The sequence below is a fragment of the Camelus bactrianus genome, unplaced genomic scaffold (genome assembly GCF_048773025.1).
Source record: "Camelus bactrianus isolate YW-2024 breed Bactrian camel unplaced genomic scaffold, ASM4877302v1 HiC_scaffold_27, whole genome shotgun sequence".
NCBI lineage: Eukaryota > Metazoa > Chordata > Mammalia > Artiodactyla > Camelidae > Camelus > Camelus bactrianus.
This window is the reverse complement of record NW_027413941.1, coordinates 942543-957739: the sequence shown is the minus strand read 5'-3', so window position 1 is coordinate 957739 and position 15197 is coordinate 942543.

The following is a 15197-nucleotide window of genomic DNA, read 5'->3' as shown; positions in this document are numbered from 1 at the left end:
AGAACCATGCTTTCACAGAACTTATATTCTTGTGTTTGTGTTGGGGGGAACAGAATATGAACAAGTCAGCAAGCAATGAACCCAGGTCTGAAAGACTATGATGGTAGCAGGCAGTGGTTCTTTATCTAGATATTAGGGAAAGTATCCCTGAGGTCACTCTGGAGCTGACCTTCCATTGAGAAGGAAGCAGTCATTCAGATTCTTAGGGGAAGAATTTTCTAGGCAGAGAACAGCAATTGAGAAGTCCCTGAGGTCAAAACAAGTTTGCTGCACCCTGAGGGAGGAATTCCAATTACAGAGTAATTGAAGAGCTGGGGAAATTCCTAGTTCCAATGGCATTCCTGGGAAGGTGAAAGTGAAAGGCTTGTGACGCCTTAGGGTAAATATCTAGCACAAATACTCTTGCGGAGGGCTGGGAACCTGCCCAAAGTGCACAACACTATGCCTCTAGAAACTGCATCATGACTCACAAATGCTTTTGGAAAACAAGCCCTTGCTCTGTTGCCTATTTTGGTACCTCATTTAACTAAAACTCATTTAGGTTTGCCTACAGAGATGAACTTAAAAATCTATAGATGAATGGAATTCATCTTAAATTTATCAGCTCAGAACAAGAAACCACCTACAGTCCAATGGCTGGCAGCTCTTCCCCCGAGGCTCAGTCATGCCCTAACATGTTACATGGGAACAGAGCCTCCCAGCCAACTTCCAAACCCCTAAAAGAGACCAGAGATGTAACATTTTCCCCAAAGAATGCCCCGTTAGCTCAGCTGGACAGGACAAGGAGAAATGGTACCCCACTGCCAAGGTGCCAAGCTGGGTTCTTGTCTATGTGAACCTGGAATGCCTTGGAGAGATGGCACATTGGGGCTGCCTGCTGGCTCTGAGATGGGCCATCCCAAGCACAGTCCTGCCTGCTCTCTGGAACACACTGCTCACACCTCTCATCCTGTGGTCATCCTCCACTGCTACTTTGTGGGTTACCTATTCTTCTGCCAACAGTGTTTCTTATGCCACCCCATTCAGCCAAATGGCTTCAAATTCAAATTCTCACTACAGGAAATGCAGATCAACACTCTGACCCTCTCTGAAAAGATCCTACTTTACAGCCAATTTTCTCAGATATCTCTGCTTGGTGTATCAAAAAAAAAATATGTGAATTTAATATTTATCAATATAGCATGAATACATTATGAAATAATTAGATTATTCCTAAGTTATGTAGCCCCTTTCAGAGTATCACATTGAGAAGTTATATATCACGGGCACTTATTTTAAATACAGCCCCAAACCATGAAATGCATTCTTTGGAGTGGTGCTGGAGACTGTGGCATGTTTTGGTCCATGCCAAGGGCAGGCTCACCTTGTGTCTGAGCTCATTTCAAACCATATGCTCATAACATCTCTTTACTTCAACTGACTGGTCAATTTTTTGTTCCTAAAATCACCATTCAACCTTGGATCATAAGATGTTCACACATACTTTCACAGCACCGGTATGTCTCCTTCCTAACAACTTTAATAATGGCAATTTTTCATTTATTTTCAGTGATTGATTCACCTGTCTCCCTCAGTAACTGCGACTTCCACAGCAGCAGGGACCATGTGCATTTCTGCTTACCAGTATGTCTCCAGAAACTAGCACAGCTTCTGGGACACAGTAGGGGCTTAACAACTAGCCACTGGGGGAAAGATGCTATGAAATATACTCATTGGTGGAAGTGTTTCTGCTTCTAAGTGTGGATCTGCCAAAAATCATTCAAATCAAGGCTAAATAAGGTTAAGGCTCAGCTATGCTGTTTTTTTCTTTAAAAAAAAACACAAGAAAGACTTTGCTGCTATTTGGGTTTAAACTGATTTTGAAGACAATTATCAAAAGGTTTGACTAACAATTTAACAACACTCATTTTTATATGTATGGAGATGACCAATTTTAAAACTTTTTTTTTTTTAATGGAATAAGAGTTCATTTTCAAAAAGGTTCACCCAGATTAGGCCAAATTTAAAAAGATAAGAAAAACTACCACTTACTTTGTCAGGTGCTCTCTCTCTCTATTATTTTCATTTAATCCTCATATCTGAATCTTACCCCAGGTCACAGATGAGGAAATGGAGGGAGCAAGAGGCTGGGGTTAGACACTGACTAAGTGGCAGAACCAGGATTCACATCTAGGTCTATTTGATTCCAAGAGCTATGTCTTAAATCTAAGCCAAACTTTAAGCTAAAAAATTAATGCTGACATTGAATAATAATGTATTTGTTGCTCCCTCTTATGAAAAGGTACAAGACTACAGCTTAGTACCATCAACTGGGGCAAGTATTTAAAATAGAATTTGGATGCCAATGATGGGGTATCAGGGAAATGAGAAAATTCACAAAAAAGGAATAAGGAGGGATATTAACTAACATTAACCGAAAGCTTGTTTTATGCTAGATACTGTATTAGATGCTTTCATAGTAACATTTATTTTAATCCTAAGACTCCTGTGAAATGGGTAATAACAGTCAATAAAAAAGTGGTATAGAGTAACTGGTATTTGGCTACTCCGATGCTCCTTTCCCCCTTTCTTTCTAAGGATGTGAACCGCCCACATTTCAGCTGAGTATTGTCTGGAATAAGGACAACATTCCCCAGTCTCTATTCCAGCTTAGTGAGGTCACAATACTAAATTCTGGTCAATGAAATGTAACAGGAAGTGTATGACAGCCTCTGGGAAATTTCCTTAAGAGATCATAGATGCTTGCCTTCCTCAGTCTCCTTCCATTCCTTCCTTCCTCCTTTCTACATTGCATGTGATGGATAAAGCTCCATCTAGGGCTATGAGATTGAGGACCTCATCTGATGTTTAGCAAACCTAAAAAGTGGAACCAGCCTAAGCCTCAGGAGATTTGTGAAATCATAATACCAGTTCTGGATTGTCTCTCTAGAAATTTTTTTAATGTGAAAAAGAAACAAACATCACTTTGTTTATGCCACTGTTCTTTGCAGTCTCTGTAACTGGCAGCTAATTTTAACTAATCCAGAAACTTATCCAAAGTGATCATGTAAGGTTCAAACCCAGGCCCACCAGTCTGCAAAGTCCACCCTCTTAGGCAGAAGCCTGAAGAACTCCTGATTATAATCTGCAAAAGATTGGTGGTGGGGGAAGAGTGTGTGTGTGTGTGTAAAACTGCTGACAAGAATTTGACAGAAGGAAAGAAGGAAAGTTCGAATATGCTCGCAATTCTGCATACCTAAGAGACAATCAAAGGGAATATGCTACTGGACAGTAAAGAATATAGTCTCCATCAGAGGTGGACAGAGAAAGATCTGTCACCTGCATGGATCTGGAAAGAGAAAGGAAAGAGAAGCTGTGTCTCTGAAAGATGCTGCTGTATTTTATTTCCCATCTATATTTTATAAATTTCCTATATACATTTATTATTCTGTTCATAGAAAATTCTAAAAGACTCAGTCCCTATTTCCACAGCCAAATTTGTCAAAGTGTAAATTTGTGTTTAGAAGTCTCATCATAATTATTAAGCACTCATTCTGTGCCCATCAGTATGCTAGATATCAAGAACAATATCAAAAAGCATCAATATTGGTTTCTGACCTCAAGCAGCTCAGAACTTAGGTGAACACATAGAAAACAACCAAGTACTACTTACATGAATAGATGGATCAGTGCAGGTGATAATAATCAGAAAGAGACTCATGAAAGAGAAGTAAAATTTAGAAAGACCTAAATTCTATATGTTTGCCTTATCTGCCCCAAATATTGTCTTAAAATGACCAATCCACCCTCAGGGCTCAGTCAATCTCTTTCTGGTAACCTGAGAAAATCCAGAAGAAAAAGACATAGAAATACTCTGTTTTCTACAGCATCCCATTGGTTTGGGGACATATCTAGTGGTAGGCTCCTCACATTCATATGATAAAGGAGATGACTGTGAGCAGCAATGTGGCCGGTTCCTCTGCCCAATGGCACAAGCAGAGTCACAAATAACAGAAATGAAAGGATCACTACAAATTGTGTTATTGAACTGCATGACCTACATGGAGCAATCAACTCACTCCTAGGTTTGGCAGGGCCTTTCTGAGTTGATACCCTGAAAAACAAAACAAAACAATAAAACCCAAACCAAACCAAAAAATAAAAAAAAAAAATTAAAAAAAGAGAGACTCTGAGTGTCATCATCTCTGCTCCATGTGGCGGCCTTGATAAGAGTTCAGATTTCTCTGTGTCATGAGAAAATTTTTATGATTAATGGAAGACAGAATATTATCCAGTATTAACAGTTATTTTCCAATTCTGTATTATAAAATTATTTCTGATAATGGAAAATTCTCTATTTCTTTCAATTTATTAAAACATTGAAATTCTACAGTGTATAAAAGAAAGCACTGGAGTTCTGGAGAGGTGAGGCAGAATACGAAGGTAAACAGGAATCATTATTCCTTTTCTCAGAGGTATGTAATCTACAGGGGAAGCATGCAGCACCTGAAAGGGGAGGAGAGGTTGGTGGGCCACGCAGGGTTGAAGGAGGAGCATAGGAACATGGGTCTGGGAAAGTTTGGCTAGCTTTACAGTGCTCAATTGAAATACTACTTTGCAATACTTTCTCAACACCAGGGTTCAAATTTGTTAGTCTTACTGAGACATCAGGTCAGAAGAAAAGAACAAAAGTGAGAAGGCATTCATGGCTTTGCATTCTCAGAAAGTCATCCTGCTGGTTCAACTGTGTATGATTGAGCATATTGTCATTGATGAAGAATTTTTATTTATTTTTGATCAAAGACTTCACCATGTTTTCCTGACCTTTTCAATCTCCTGGTTGCAGAGTTTTAACGTGAGCTCTCCTTGGGCCTGGGAGAAATTCTGAGAATGACCCCTGAGAATGAGCTCAGTGGTGAGAAGTCCAAGGACAGGATGAGGTCGACATTGCAAGTGTTTTTGGAATAAGGTCGGTTGACTAGAAACTGTAATTGTGCAAGGCCAGCTGTGCACTTCTGTGTGAGCTGATCCCTTATCATGGTCCCAGTCTTAAATATCCACTACCAATTACTCTGTGTTCTCACCCCACTATGCTGATTGACCCTCTGCCTTAACTATATGACATCCCTTCCTTTTATGACAAGTGTTAGGAAGGTGATCTTCCAGGCTCTCCTTCAAGGGGAAAACACGATTCCCTGCAGCAGGATGCCCGCCATCTCCAGCTAATCTGTCTTCTTGGAAGATGTCCAAATATTTCTTTGAAAGTTTCCCATGCATCCCATTTAAAGAATATGTACTGTCATCTGGGTCCCATATTGGAATCTGCCACACAGGAGCCAGCCAGTTATTGACTATTGTCTCTTTCCCATCCATAAAATGAAGACTTCTAAGAAAATATTTGCAAGTGAAGCCAGGCTGAAAGCTTAGAATTAAAGCAGAGTTAGTGCTCCTTAGCTCCTGTGAAGTGATATAAAAAAAGCCCTGATGGGTTCTGCTAGTGACTGAGACAGTGCTTGCTGGGATCCCTGTAAGAATTCAATCTGTGTTCCCTGGACCATGTTGAAATCTGGGCAAAAGTTTTCCTGATACTGTGAAAACAGCTGGTTTCTGAGGTTCCTCATAGTCAACTTTTTCATTTCTTTGATTTGAAGTAACCCAGGTCTAATACCAGCTAGGCCTTGATTCCATGCCCCTCCCATCTTTTTTTCCTCAATGACTGTGTGTGTATGTATTTGTGCATATGTGTTTCTTGGCCTAATATTAGGCTATCTGTTAATTGTAATACACATTTAATACTGAACTTCAATTCTAACCTTAACTGATTCTCTAAGACTAGGACATAATATGTATGCATATGTATGTGTGTGTGTGTGTGTATGTATGTATATATACACACATAAATATAGTTTGTTAAGAATTTTTAAGAATCAATATAAATTGTAAAAGAACAAGATTCAGAACATTTTAGAAATAGAGGAAAAGAGATATGAGTCAGAAAGTGTATGAGAATTGGTATCTTGGCTTCTGCTGGTGGCTCTTCTGGCAGTGAGATCTGGGGCAAGCCACTATCAGTCTAGGCAGGAGTTTCTGTTTTCTATGTGTTTAATGTAACTATCCTGGACTATATCAGAAAAGAAGATAGGAATATTTCATGTTCCAGATATCTCAGACTTCGTTTCATCTTACCACTCATTTATCATCCAACAAATGTTTTTTCTATGCCTACTGTGGGCAAAACACTGGACTGGTTTCTGAGGATACATTGGTCCATTTGATGGATGTGGCCTTTGCCCTCCTGGGGTCCACAAGTCTCCAAGCATTCCTCCAGGGACCGTTAGGCTGGACATGATAAATCAGTGGGGACTAACTAACCAAACCCCAGTGTGTCCCCACACCACAGTTCTCTTTGTCTTTGTCTCCTGAATCCTATGTATCCAAATGCAGGCACACCTTCCAATTATCCACTTATTCTACTAATTTATCTCTGCTAACTTCTTTATCTCCAATTCAGTCTCTCCACCAAATTGTTTTTGGAGGATTTAAAAACAAATAAACATGTGCCCTCAAGAAACTTATAGTTTAAAAAAAAAATAGAGGCAAATATGTAGCTGGATATATGAGCAAATTCAGGGCTGATTAAAATCTCCTAGTACAGGATATTGACATGTTTCAGAGCCTATGACTCAAATATGCTTTATAATAGCTGAATGTAACCAGGTCACCTTATGAAAAAGAGCAGTATGATAATAAATCAGGCGTCCTTTATCTCATTACAAAATTGAAGGGCAAAAGTAGTTGGGTCTTATATTGGTAGATGAAAGAGTGGGCTAAAATGGAGAGGACTTCCCAGATTTCTCAGAGAAATTGAGACCTAAAGGGCAAATTAAAAAAAAAAAAATCTTAAGGCTTAAGGAAGCCTGTTGTTTTTGTGAGCAGAATAGCTTTTTGTGTCTGGTAAAGGCCTCTGTGTAACTGGGGGAGTTACAGACAGATTGATTACAAGTAAAAATGAGGGGGGAAGCATACTAAAGGATGAAACAAATATGTAAGTGGGTGTAAATTTTATAATTTTACCTTCATCTTTGAGTGAACTTGATTATCAAATAAAATGCCTGGATTTGCTTAATTTACTTAACCAATTCAATAATCAGATACAAAATTTTGTTCTTCAGGGTCCTCAAGGACACAAACACACAAAAAAATGATGTGTGCATTCTGACAAAACATAATCATAATGCAAATAATTTCTATTTATAAACTATTTTATAGTTCATGCATATCACTCAAACAGTGTATTACTGTCATTTCAAAATAACATGCTCACTCCTCTGTAGTCTGCACACCTGAGAGTGACAGCATCTCTTAGCAGTCCCCAGTCTTGCTGAGTCATTCTGTTCATCCTCCTGTAGCTCAGGCATCATTCAGAGGCCCAACAGGTTGAGAATTGACAAGTACTTAACTATGGATCCCTAACTTACTCTGGAGGAATGCTGTAAGACTGTGGACCTCAGGAGGGTAAAGGTCACATCCATCACATAGACTAGCACATCCCCAGAACCCAGTGCATTGTTGTGCATATGGCAGGCAGCCAATAAATATTTGTTAGATAATAAATGAATGGGTGAAGTGAAGTCTGAGGCTTCTGAAATGCACATTTTCTCTATCTTGTATACTGCAGGGTCCTCTCAAGATTTAATCCCTAGCTCTGTCTACATTAACATGTTCTTATTTGATTGAAGAATCAACACACTTAAAGACTGGGATTTGGAAGTGAGAAGGAGTACATGGAAGTGATTCAGGAAAACAAGGAAATGAGACACAAGTGGCAACATTTGTCAAAGTAAGATAAAAGAATACTTATAAGATTACTTACTATATTTCTCATGTCTGTGCATGTCTTCATCTTCACCTTCTGGTAACATATACATCCACGTTGAATTGAGCCATTTTCCCCAAATCGAGGATCTTGTGACTTTGAAGTACCATAATATCTTGAGATTTCTTTGATAATTTTTGACCAATGGTTTCTAGAGATGCTGGAATCCCTGACAGTATAAAATAACAAGACAGTGTAAAAACATGAGTCAGAAAATCATGACTGTCTTTAGACATAGCTACTTAAATATAGCATGGTGACTAAAAGTATGGATTCTGAAGCAAGACTACTTAGATTCAAATCCTGACTTTGCCTTTGTGAGCTGTTTGATTTTTGTTGTTAATTAATTTCTCTGTGCCTTAGTTTTATATTTCAAAAATGATTTGTGGTGAGGATTAAATAAACAATACTGTTAGAGCAGTTCTAGGCGTATAGGAAGTGCCATATTAATCTTAGTTCTTATCGTGATCGTGGGTAAGTCACTTATCCACTCTGGGTTTAAAGTTTCCAGGTATAAAATGAGAGATTTTGACTAGATTTTCTCTAAGGCCCTCCTGAACCTACTGTTTGCAAATGCTTACAGTCCATGTGCTTTTCTACATATATGTATGTAGTTTGTGATAGGAAAGTGCATGATTAGTAAATGCTTTCCTTGATTGATGCAAGGAGATGTTATTAGGGGATTGAGACAGTCTTCTTCACTAGGCCAAATTCCTTGAGGTTAATAGTGTATCTTTTCCTCCTCAGGATCCCAAGGCCTAATGTGGTGCCTGGGGACAGTGGGTGCTCTGTAAACTGTTAATAGATATGGAATAAATGCCTATGTCTTGTGTACCCAGATATATGGGAATGGGAAATGGTTGTAACTCCTTCCTAGGCCTTATCTCAATTAAAGCTACTTACACCGAATATTCAAAAAACATTAGTGCTCTCTACTGGAGACATTCCTAGTACAGGAATTCAAGTTTGAGTTTTTGATGGGAAATTCTGATTTGAGTTCATAAGTCCTGGATTTGAGAAGTAGGGTATAGCAGATACACATAGTTTACTGTGTTGCAAGCACAGATTTTGTGTTATGGCACTGAGGATGGCATGATCAGCATTAAAATGCCAAGTCTCATTTCTTTGCCATGTATTTATGCATTTTTTCCAGAGCAGCTTTATCTATAGATTTGTACACATGTTGTGTTTGCTCTGATTCATTTTAAGTAAAAAAAAAAAAGAGAGAGAGAGAGACATAGCATTAATTGAAAAAGTAATGTTAAGAAAATGAAAAGACAACCCACAAAATGGTAGAAAATATTCACAAATAATATATCTGATAAGGGACTTGTATCCAGAGTTCATAAAAACAAAACTAAGCAAAACAATAGGATTTACATTTCTCATTTAAGTTATTATTTTCTCTACACCACAAGTCTTTTTTTGGCATTACTGTTTTCTTTTTCATTAATTGAATATTTTCTAATATTACTTTTTAACTTCTTTAATGATTTTCTTGCTATATATTTTTAGTTATTTACTTAGTGATTGCTTTAGGCCTTACCATATATGTCTTATCAAAAACAGTTTCACAATTACACCAGCAATTTCAGAGAATGTAGAAACAGCATTCCCATATAGCTCTACTCTCTTTTCTTTCTTACTGTGGTATTCTTGTCATAGGTATTATCTCTATGCATGTTATAAGCCCGACAGTACATCATTATAATTATTATTCCTTTATGTAATTTTATGTCTTTTAAAGAAGCTGAGAGGAGAAAAGAGAGCAAGTTTATACGTATAATTTTTCTTTTTTTTTAATTGAGTTATAGTCAGTTTCCAGTGTTGTGTCAGTTTCCAGTGTAGAACACAATTTTTATGTTATATGTATAATTTTTCTCATATTAGCCTTCTTTCCATTTCAGGTTCTATGCATTTGTTCCTTTGGATTCAAGTGAAACATCTGGATTCAATTCTTAACCCAATGTTGGTTTGTTCTCACCAACCTCTTTGCCCTGCTATTGGAAAATATATTACATTTCTGTATGTTATATGCCCACAAATACAATTAAATGTATACTGCTTTATGATTTTTAAACAAGATAAGAAAGGATAAGAAATAGGCAATTATACTCCTTTATAATTGCATAATTACCTTTATCAGTGTTCTTTGTTTTTTGTGTGTGTGTATTCAAATTACTGTCTTGGGTCACTTGCTTTCAGCCTGAAGGACTAACTTTAGTATGTCTTGTAAGGTAGGTCTACTGGCAGCAGATTCTTTCAGATTTTGTTTTCCAAATGTCTTTTTATTTCATCTTCACTTTAAATGATAATTTTGCTGGATATATGATTCTTGATTAAGAGCTTTTAAAATTTGAGGGCTGAGAATAGGTTATCCTATTGCCTTCAGCCCTCTATTGTTTCTGATGATAAGTCAACTGTTAATCTTATACGAGTTTTCTTAAGCAAGATGTCATTTTCCTCTTGCTGCCTTCAAGATTTTCTTTGGCATTTTTACTATGTGTCTATTCATGGGTCTTTTTGAGTTTATCCTACTTGCAGTTTGTTGAACCTCCTGGATATGTAGATTTAAATTTTTTAGGAAATGGGAAGTTTTTAGCCACTAATTTTTCAAATATTTTTCTGCTCCTTCCCTTCTCTGTTCTTCTGGTGCTGCCTTTACATGTCTGTTGGTATACATTAGTGTCCCACATTTCTCTGAGGCCTTGCTCATTTTTTCTTCATTCTTTTTTCACTCTGTTCTTGGATTGCATAATTTCTATTGATCTATTCTTAAGTACTTTTACTTTCTGCCCGTTTAAGTGTATTATTGATTCCATCTAGTGAATTTTTAAATTTCAGTTATTGCTCCTTTCAGTTCCAAAATATCCATTTGGTTATTTTTAATAATTTCTGTCTCTTTATTAATGTTCTCTATGTGATGTGACACTGTCATCATGCTTTACTTCTAAAATCATGGTTTTCTTTGTTTCTTTGTACATATTTATAATGGCTTCTTTTCTCACATCTGGTTTCTCCTGCAGGTGGCTTTATTGCCTGCTATTCTTCTGGTATCTAGGCCATAATTTCCTGCTTATTTTGCATGTCTCATATTTTTTGGAAAATGAACATTTTAGATATTGCAGCAACTTTGGGGACTGGCTTCATCTCTCCCCTCTTTCAGTGCTTGTCATTGTTGTTAGCTTGTTTACTTGTTTAAAGACTAACTGGATTATTTTAGTGTTGTCCATTCCCTTCTCTTCCTCCTCTATCCCCTAAACAGACACAGGGTAAAGCCTCTGATGTTTTTCCTCAGGGATTCATCCTTGGACATGCCCAGCCACTTTGGGATAACAAGGTTTTAGCAGGGCTTAGGCAGTGTTTGTCTAGTTACCTGACCACACTAACCTATGAAACTCCACTAACTGCTGGTTAAAAGCTCTATTGTTCATAACAATGCCCTGGAGAATAAATTATTTACACCCTAATCCAGTCAAATACAGGCTGCTATGAAGGGACAGTTCCTGATGGTCAAAGTTTGAAATTTATTCAGACTCTAGTTCTTGCAGCTGGTTTCTTATTTTTCTCCAGCAACTAGTTGGCTTATCATTTAGCCTGTATCTTCAATGAATTTATCAGTCTCCTCCCCATTGCCTCTCACCAACACTTCTACTGTTTTTGAAAGCAAACTTAGATTTGAACTTCATATGCTGTTGCAAATAAAGTTGGCTCCTTTGGGGAGATAATTTGAGCTCTCTGTTCTATGGTCTGCCTTTCCTTCCAGGGAAAATCTCTGAGCCACAACTCTGGTGCTGGAGTAAGGAACAATAGGTCAATTCTAAGTGATAGCCCAGTTTGAAGAAGTAAGTGCTCAGTGGATACATGGCAAGAGCCCCAGGTGTCCTTGGCTTGTTTCCCTTGGCACAAGCCCCTGTCATATGAGCTGAGTCAATAGCAATTGGGACTTCAAAGTCCTACCATGCCCAAGGTAGAACCTATGTCTCATGAGAGGAAACGTGGTGGAAGAATGGGTCCCCCACCTGTTGGCTGCAGTAGTACAGAACTTTGCCTCAGCAACAAGTATCTAGGGGCAGTATGAGAAATGCTAATGTCATGTCCTTCCCAGGAAGACAACCCTCCAACCAGGACCTGGGGGGAGTCAAAAACTTGTGTTCTTGGTTGTACAAGTCTGGGTGGAGTTCCCAGCTCAATGATTGGAGAGGGGAAAAGTGCGGATCTTCAAATACTAAAGACTCATCATTTTATGGAGCTTCAGTAAATATTCTTGAGTAAATGTGTCCTCATTTGCTGTATATCTGTAGTGGCATTTCCATTTGTGTATGCTCATAAGGCCAACTATTTTTAAATGTGTTTTAAAAATAGTTTTCATCAGTTTTTTTGAGGAGTGATTCTGAGTTGCACACCATCGTGCCAGAAGTGGAGCCAGGAAGGGGAAACTGATACAGTATAGATTAGCATTCTCTTTAAATGAGGGCTTGCTGTATCTTTGGTTGCTAGTGGAAGGCCTAAGGTATATTTGTAGTATTAAAAATAAAAATTAAAAAATAATTTTCTAATGTTAGTATGTTAGAAGCAAAGCATAAGATGGCAATTCCTGTAGATGATTTGTTGCTTGAATCCTCTGAGAAGAAATCTTTAGAGAAGTGGAGACATAGGAGGATGCAAGTTCCCAGGCATTTTTCAAGGGAGATCATGTAAGCATTTCTAGAAGCCAGCACTCAAAGCATCTTGGGATGGATACTCTGCTGTAAAGAGACTAAGAGAGTTCAATATCAGCTATCAAAATCAACCTCATAAAAATAATCATATTAAAGAGTATGTAGAGTAAAGAAACTCAGTGTAGAGTTTACTAACAGCTGCTCCAAGAACCCAAATCAACCACATAAACAAAATTGTAGCAACAGTAATAAAAACAATATAACAGCCACTGTTATTGGACACTTTCTACCGTTAAGGAAGTACACTTACTATCTCTAATCCTCATGATCACACAGTAAATTAGATATTATTCCTACATTTATGCAAGTGAAGAGATTAGACTTAACATATTCTAGGTCACTTAGCTTGGTTTTAGAGCTTAGTCTCAGATGCAAGCTCTCTGACTCCAAGGCCTGTCCTCTGTCCATTACTTACACAAAACTGTCCAAAAAGGGGTGAAGAAATGAGAAAAGAAACAAAAACAAAGGGTAAAAACAGATAAGAGAATAAAATGGTAAGGAAAAATGTATGAAAGTATAGTCATGCATGGGAGTGCCAGGGCAGGATCAACAGGTTCCCCTGTAGCTCTTCATTAGCACAAATACCCTCCAATTTGTTCTAAGCCTTCTGAGGTGAGCTTCATCAAGGCTCAACAATGCTGAACCCACAAATCCTTTCAATGTAGCCCTATTTCTACGTTGGGTTTTTGCTGATAAGTCTGAGGAAAAACTCCCTTAAACTTTCCAGAAGCCCAATTGTTTGAGAGCATCTATGATACATACTGTATTCCTCAGAGAGTCTTTTTCTGATTATGTCATACTCCAAGGATGCAACCATAATGATTCTGAGGTTTAAGGAAAAGAATCTTCAGTCATGTCCTTCATTTCATATTTGACCCCTCCATCTTTTTTCTTTTGTTTTCTGGCAACACCCTGGATTTGTTCTTTGCTTGGAAACCATTTATGAATTTAATTTTAGGATCATTTCCCTTCCTGGGAACTGCTGCTTTGTGTCTTCCTATTCCCCTTCCCAAAATTGAGTTTATGGTCTCCATAAGATTATATATCATGACAAAAGTATCTTACAAGTCTCCTTCAACTTTCACTGCATTTTGCAAATTTTGATGAGTTGTATTTTTATTTTTATTTCATTGAATACATTTAAAATCCCTCTTGAGACTTATTTGACCTATTTATAACGTAGAAGTGTGTTGTTTACTATCCAGGTAATTTAGGACTTTACAGCTATCTTTCCATTGTTGATTTCTAGTTTAATTTCACTCTAGTCTGAGACATACATTATAATATTTCTGTTCCTTTCAATTTTTAAGGTGTGTTTAATGATACATAATAAGGTCTATCTTGGTGAATGTTTCATGTTAGCTTGAGGAAAATATGTATTCTGATGTTTTTGGTATTCTATAAATGTTGATTACATCCTGTAGATTCCAAATAGAAAAATCAATCAATATAATATACCACATTAAGAGAGCAAAGAAAAAAAGTGGTCATCCAATTGATTCACAAAAGTCCTTTGATCAAATTTAATAATTTTTCTGTTAAAAAAATACTAAAAATTTAGGAATAGAAGAAAACTTCCTCAACATAATAAAAACCATGCATGAAAAATCCACAGCTACATCCTACTCAATGATGAAAGAATGAAATCTTATTCCCTAAGATAACAAAAAAGACAGTAATGCCCATTTTCCCCTCCTCCATTTAACATAGTATTAGAGATACTAGCCAGTGTAATAAAACAAGGGAAAGAAATAAAGGGATATAAAATTGGAAATGAAGAAATTAATTCTCTCAACACACGACAAGATATTAAATATAGAAATATCAAAGATTTCACCAAAAAATAGAAAAAATAAACAAATTCAGCAAATTTGGAGGATACAAAATCAACAATTAAAAATCAGTTGCATTTCTATACACCAACATGACAATTCAAAAAATTAACAAAGCAATCCCATTTAAAATAGGATCAAAGTGATTAATTAAAAATAAATTTAGCCTAGAAGAAGAAAGATTTGCATACTGAAAACATTGCCAAAAGACATTAAATAAGACATAAAGAAATAGACATCCATGTTCATAGGTGGGAAGTTTTAATATTGTTAAGCTGTCAGTACTACTCAACAGATTCTACAGATCTCATGCAATACTTATCAACATTCCAATATTTTTTCCAGAAAATAAAAGGTTCTAAAATTCATAGGGAATTTCAAGAGATTCCAAATAAAGAAATAAAAAATCTTGAAACAGAAGAACAAAGTGGGAGATATCATACTTCCTGATTTCAAAACTTAGTACAAACTATTGTAATCCAAATAGACATATAGACGAATACAGTAAATAAATCTTCTCATATGCGGTCAAATGATTTGGTAAAGGTGTCAAGACCATTCAGTGGGAAAAGCACAATATTTTCAACAAGTGATACTGAGGAAATTCGATATTCACATGCAAAAGGATGAAGTTATACCCTTACCTTCCTCCATATTCAAAAATTTACTCAAAATAGAACAAAGATCTAAATGTAAAAGCTAAACAAAATCTCTTAGAAGAAAACGTAGGGGAAACTCTTCATTCTATTGGGTTTGGCAGTGATTTCTTGGATATACACCAAAGGTGTT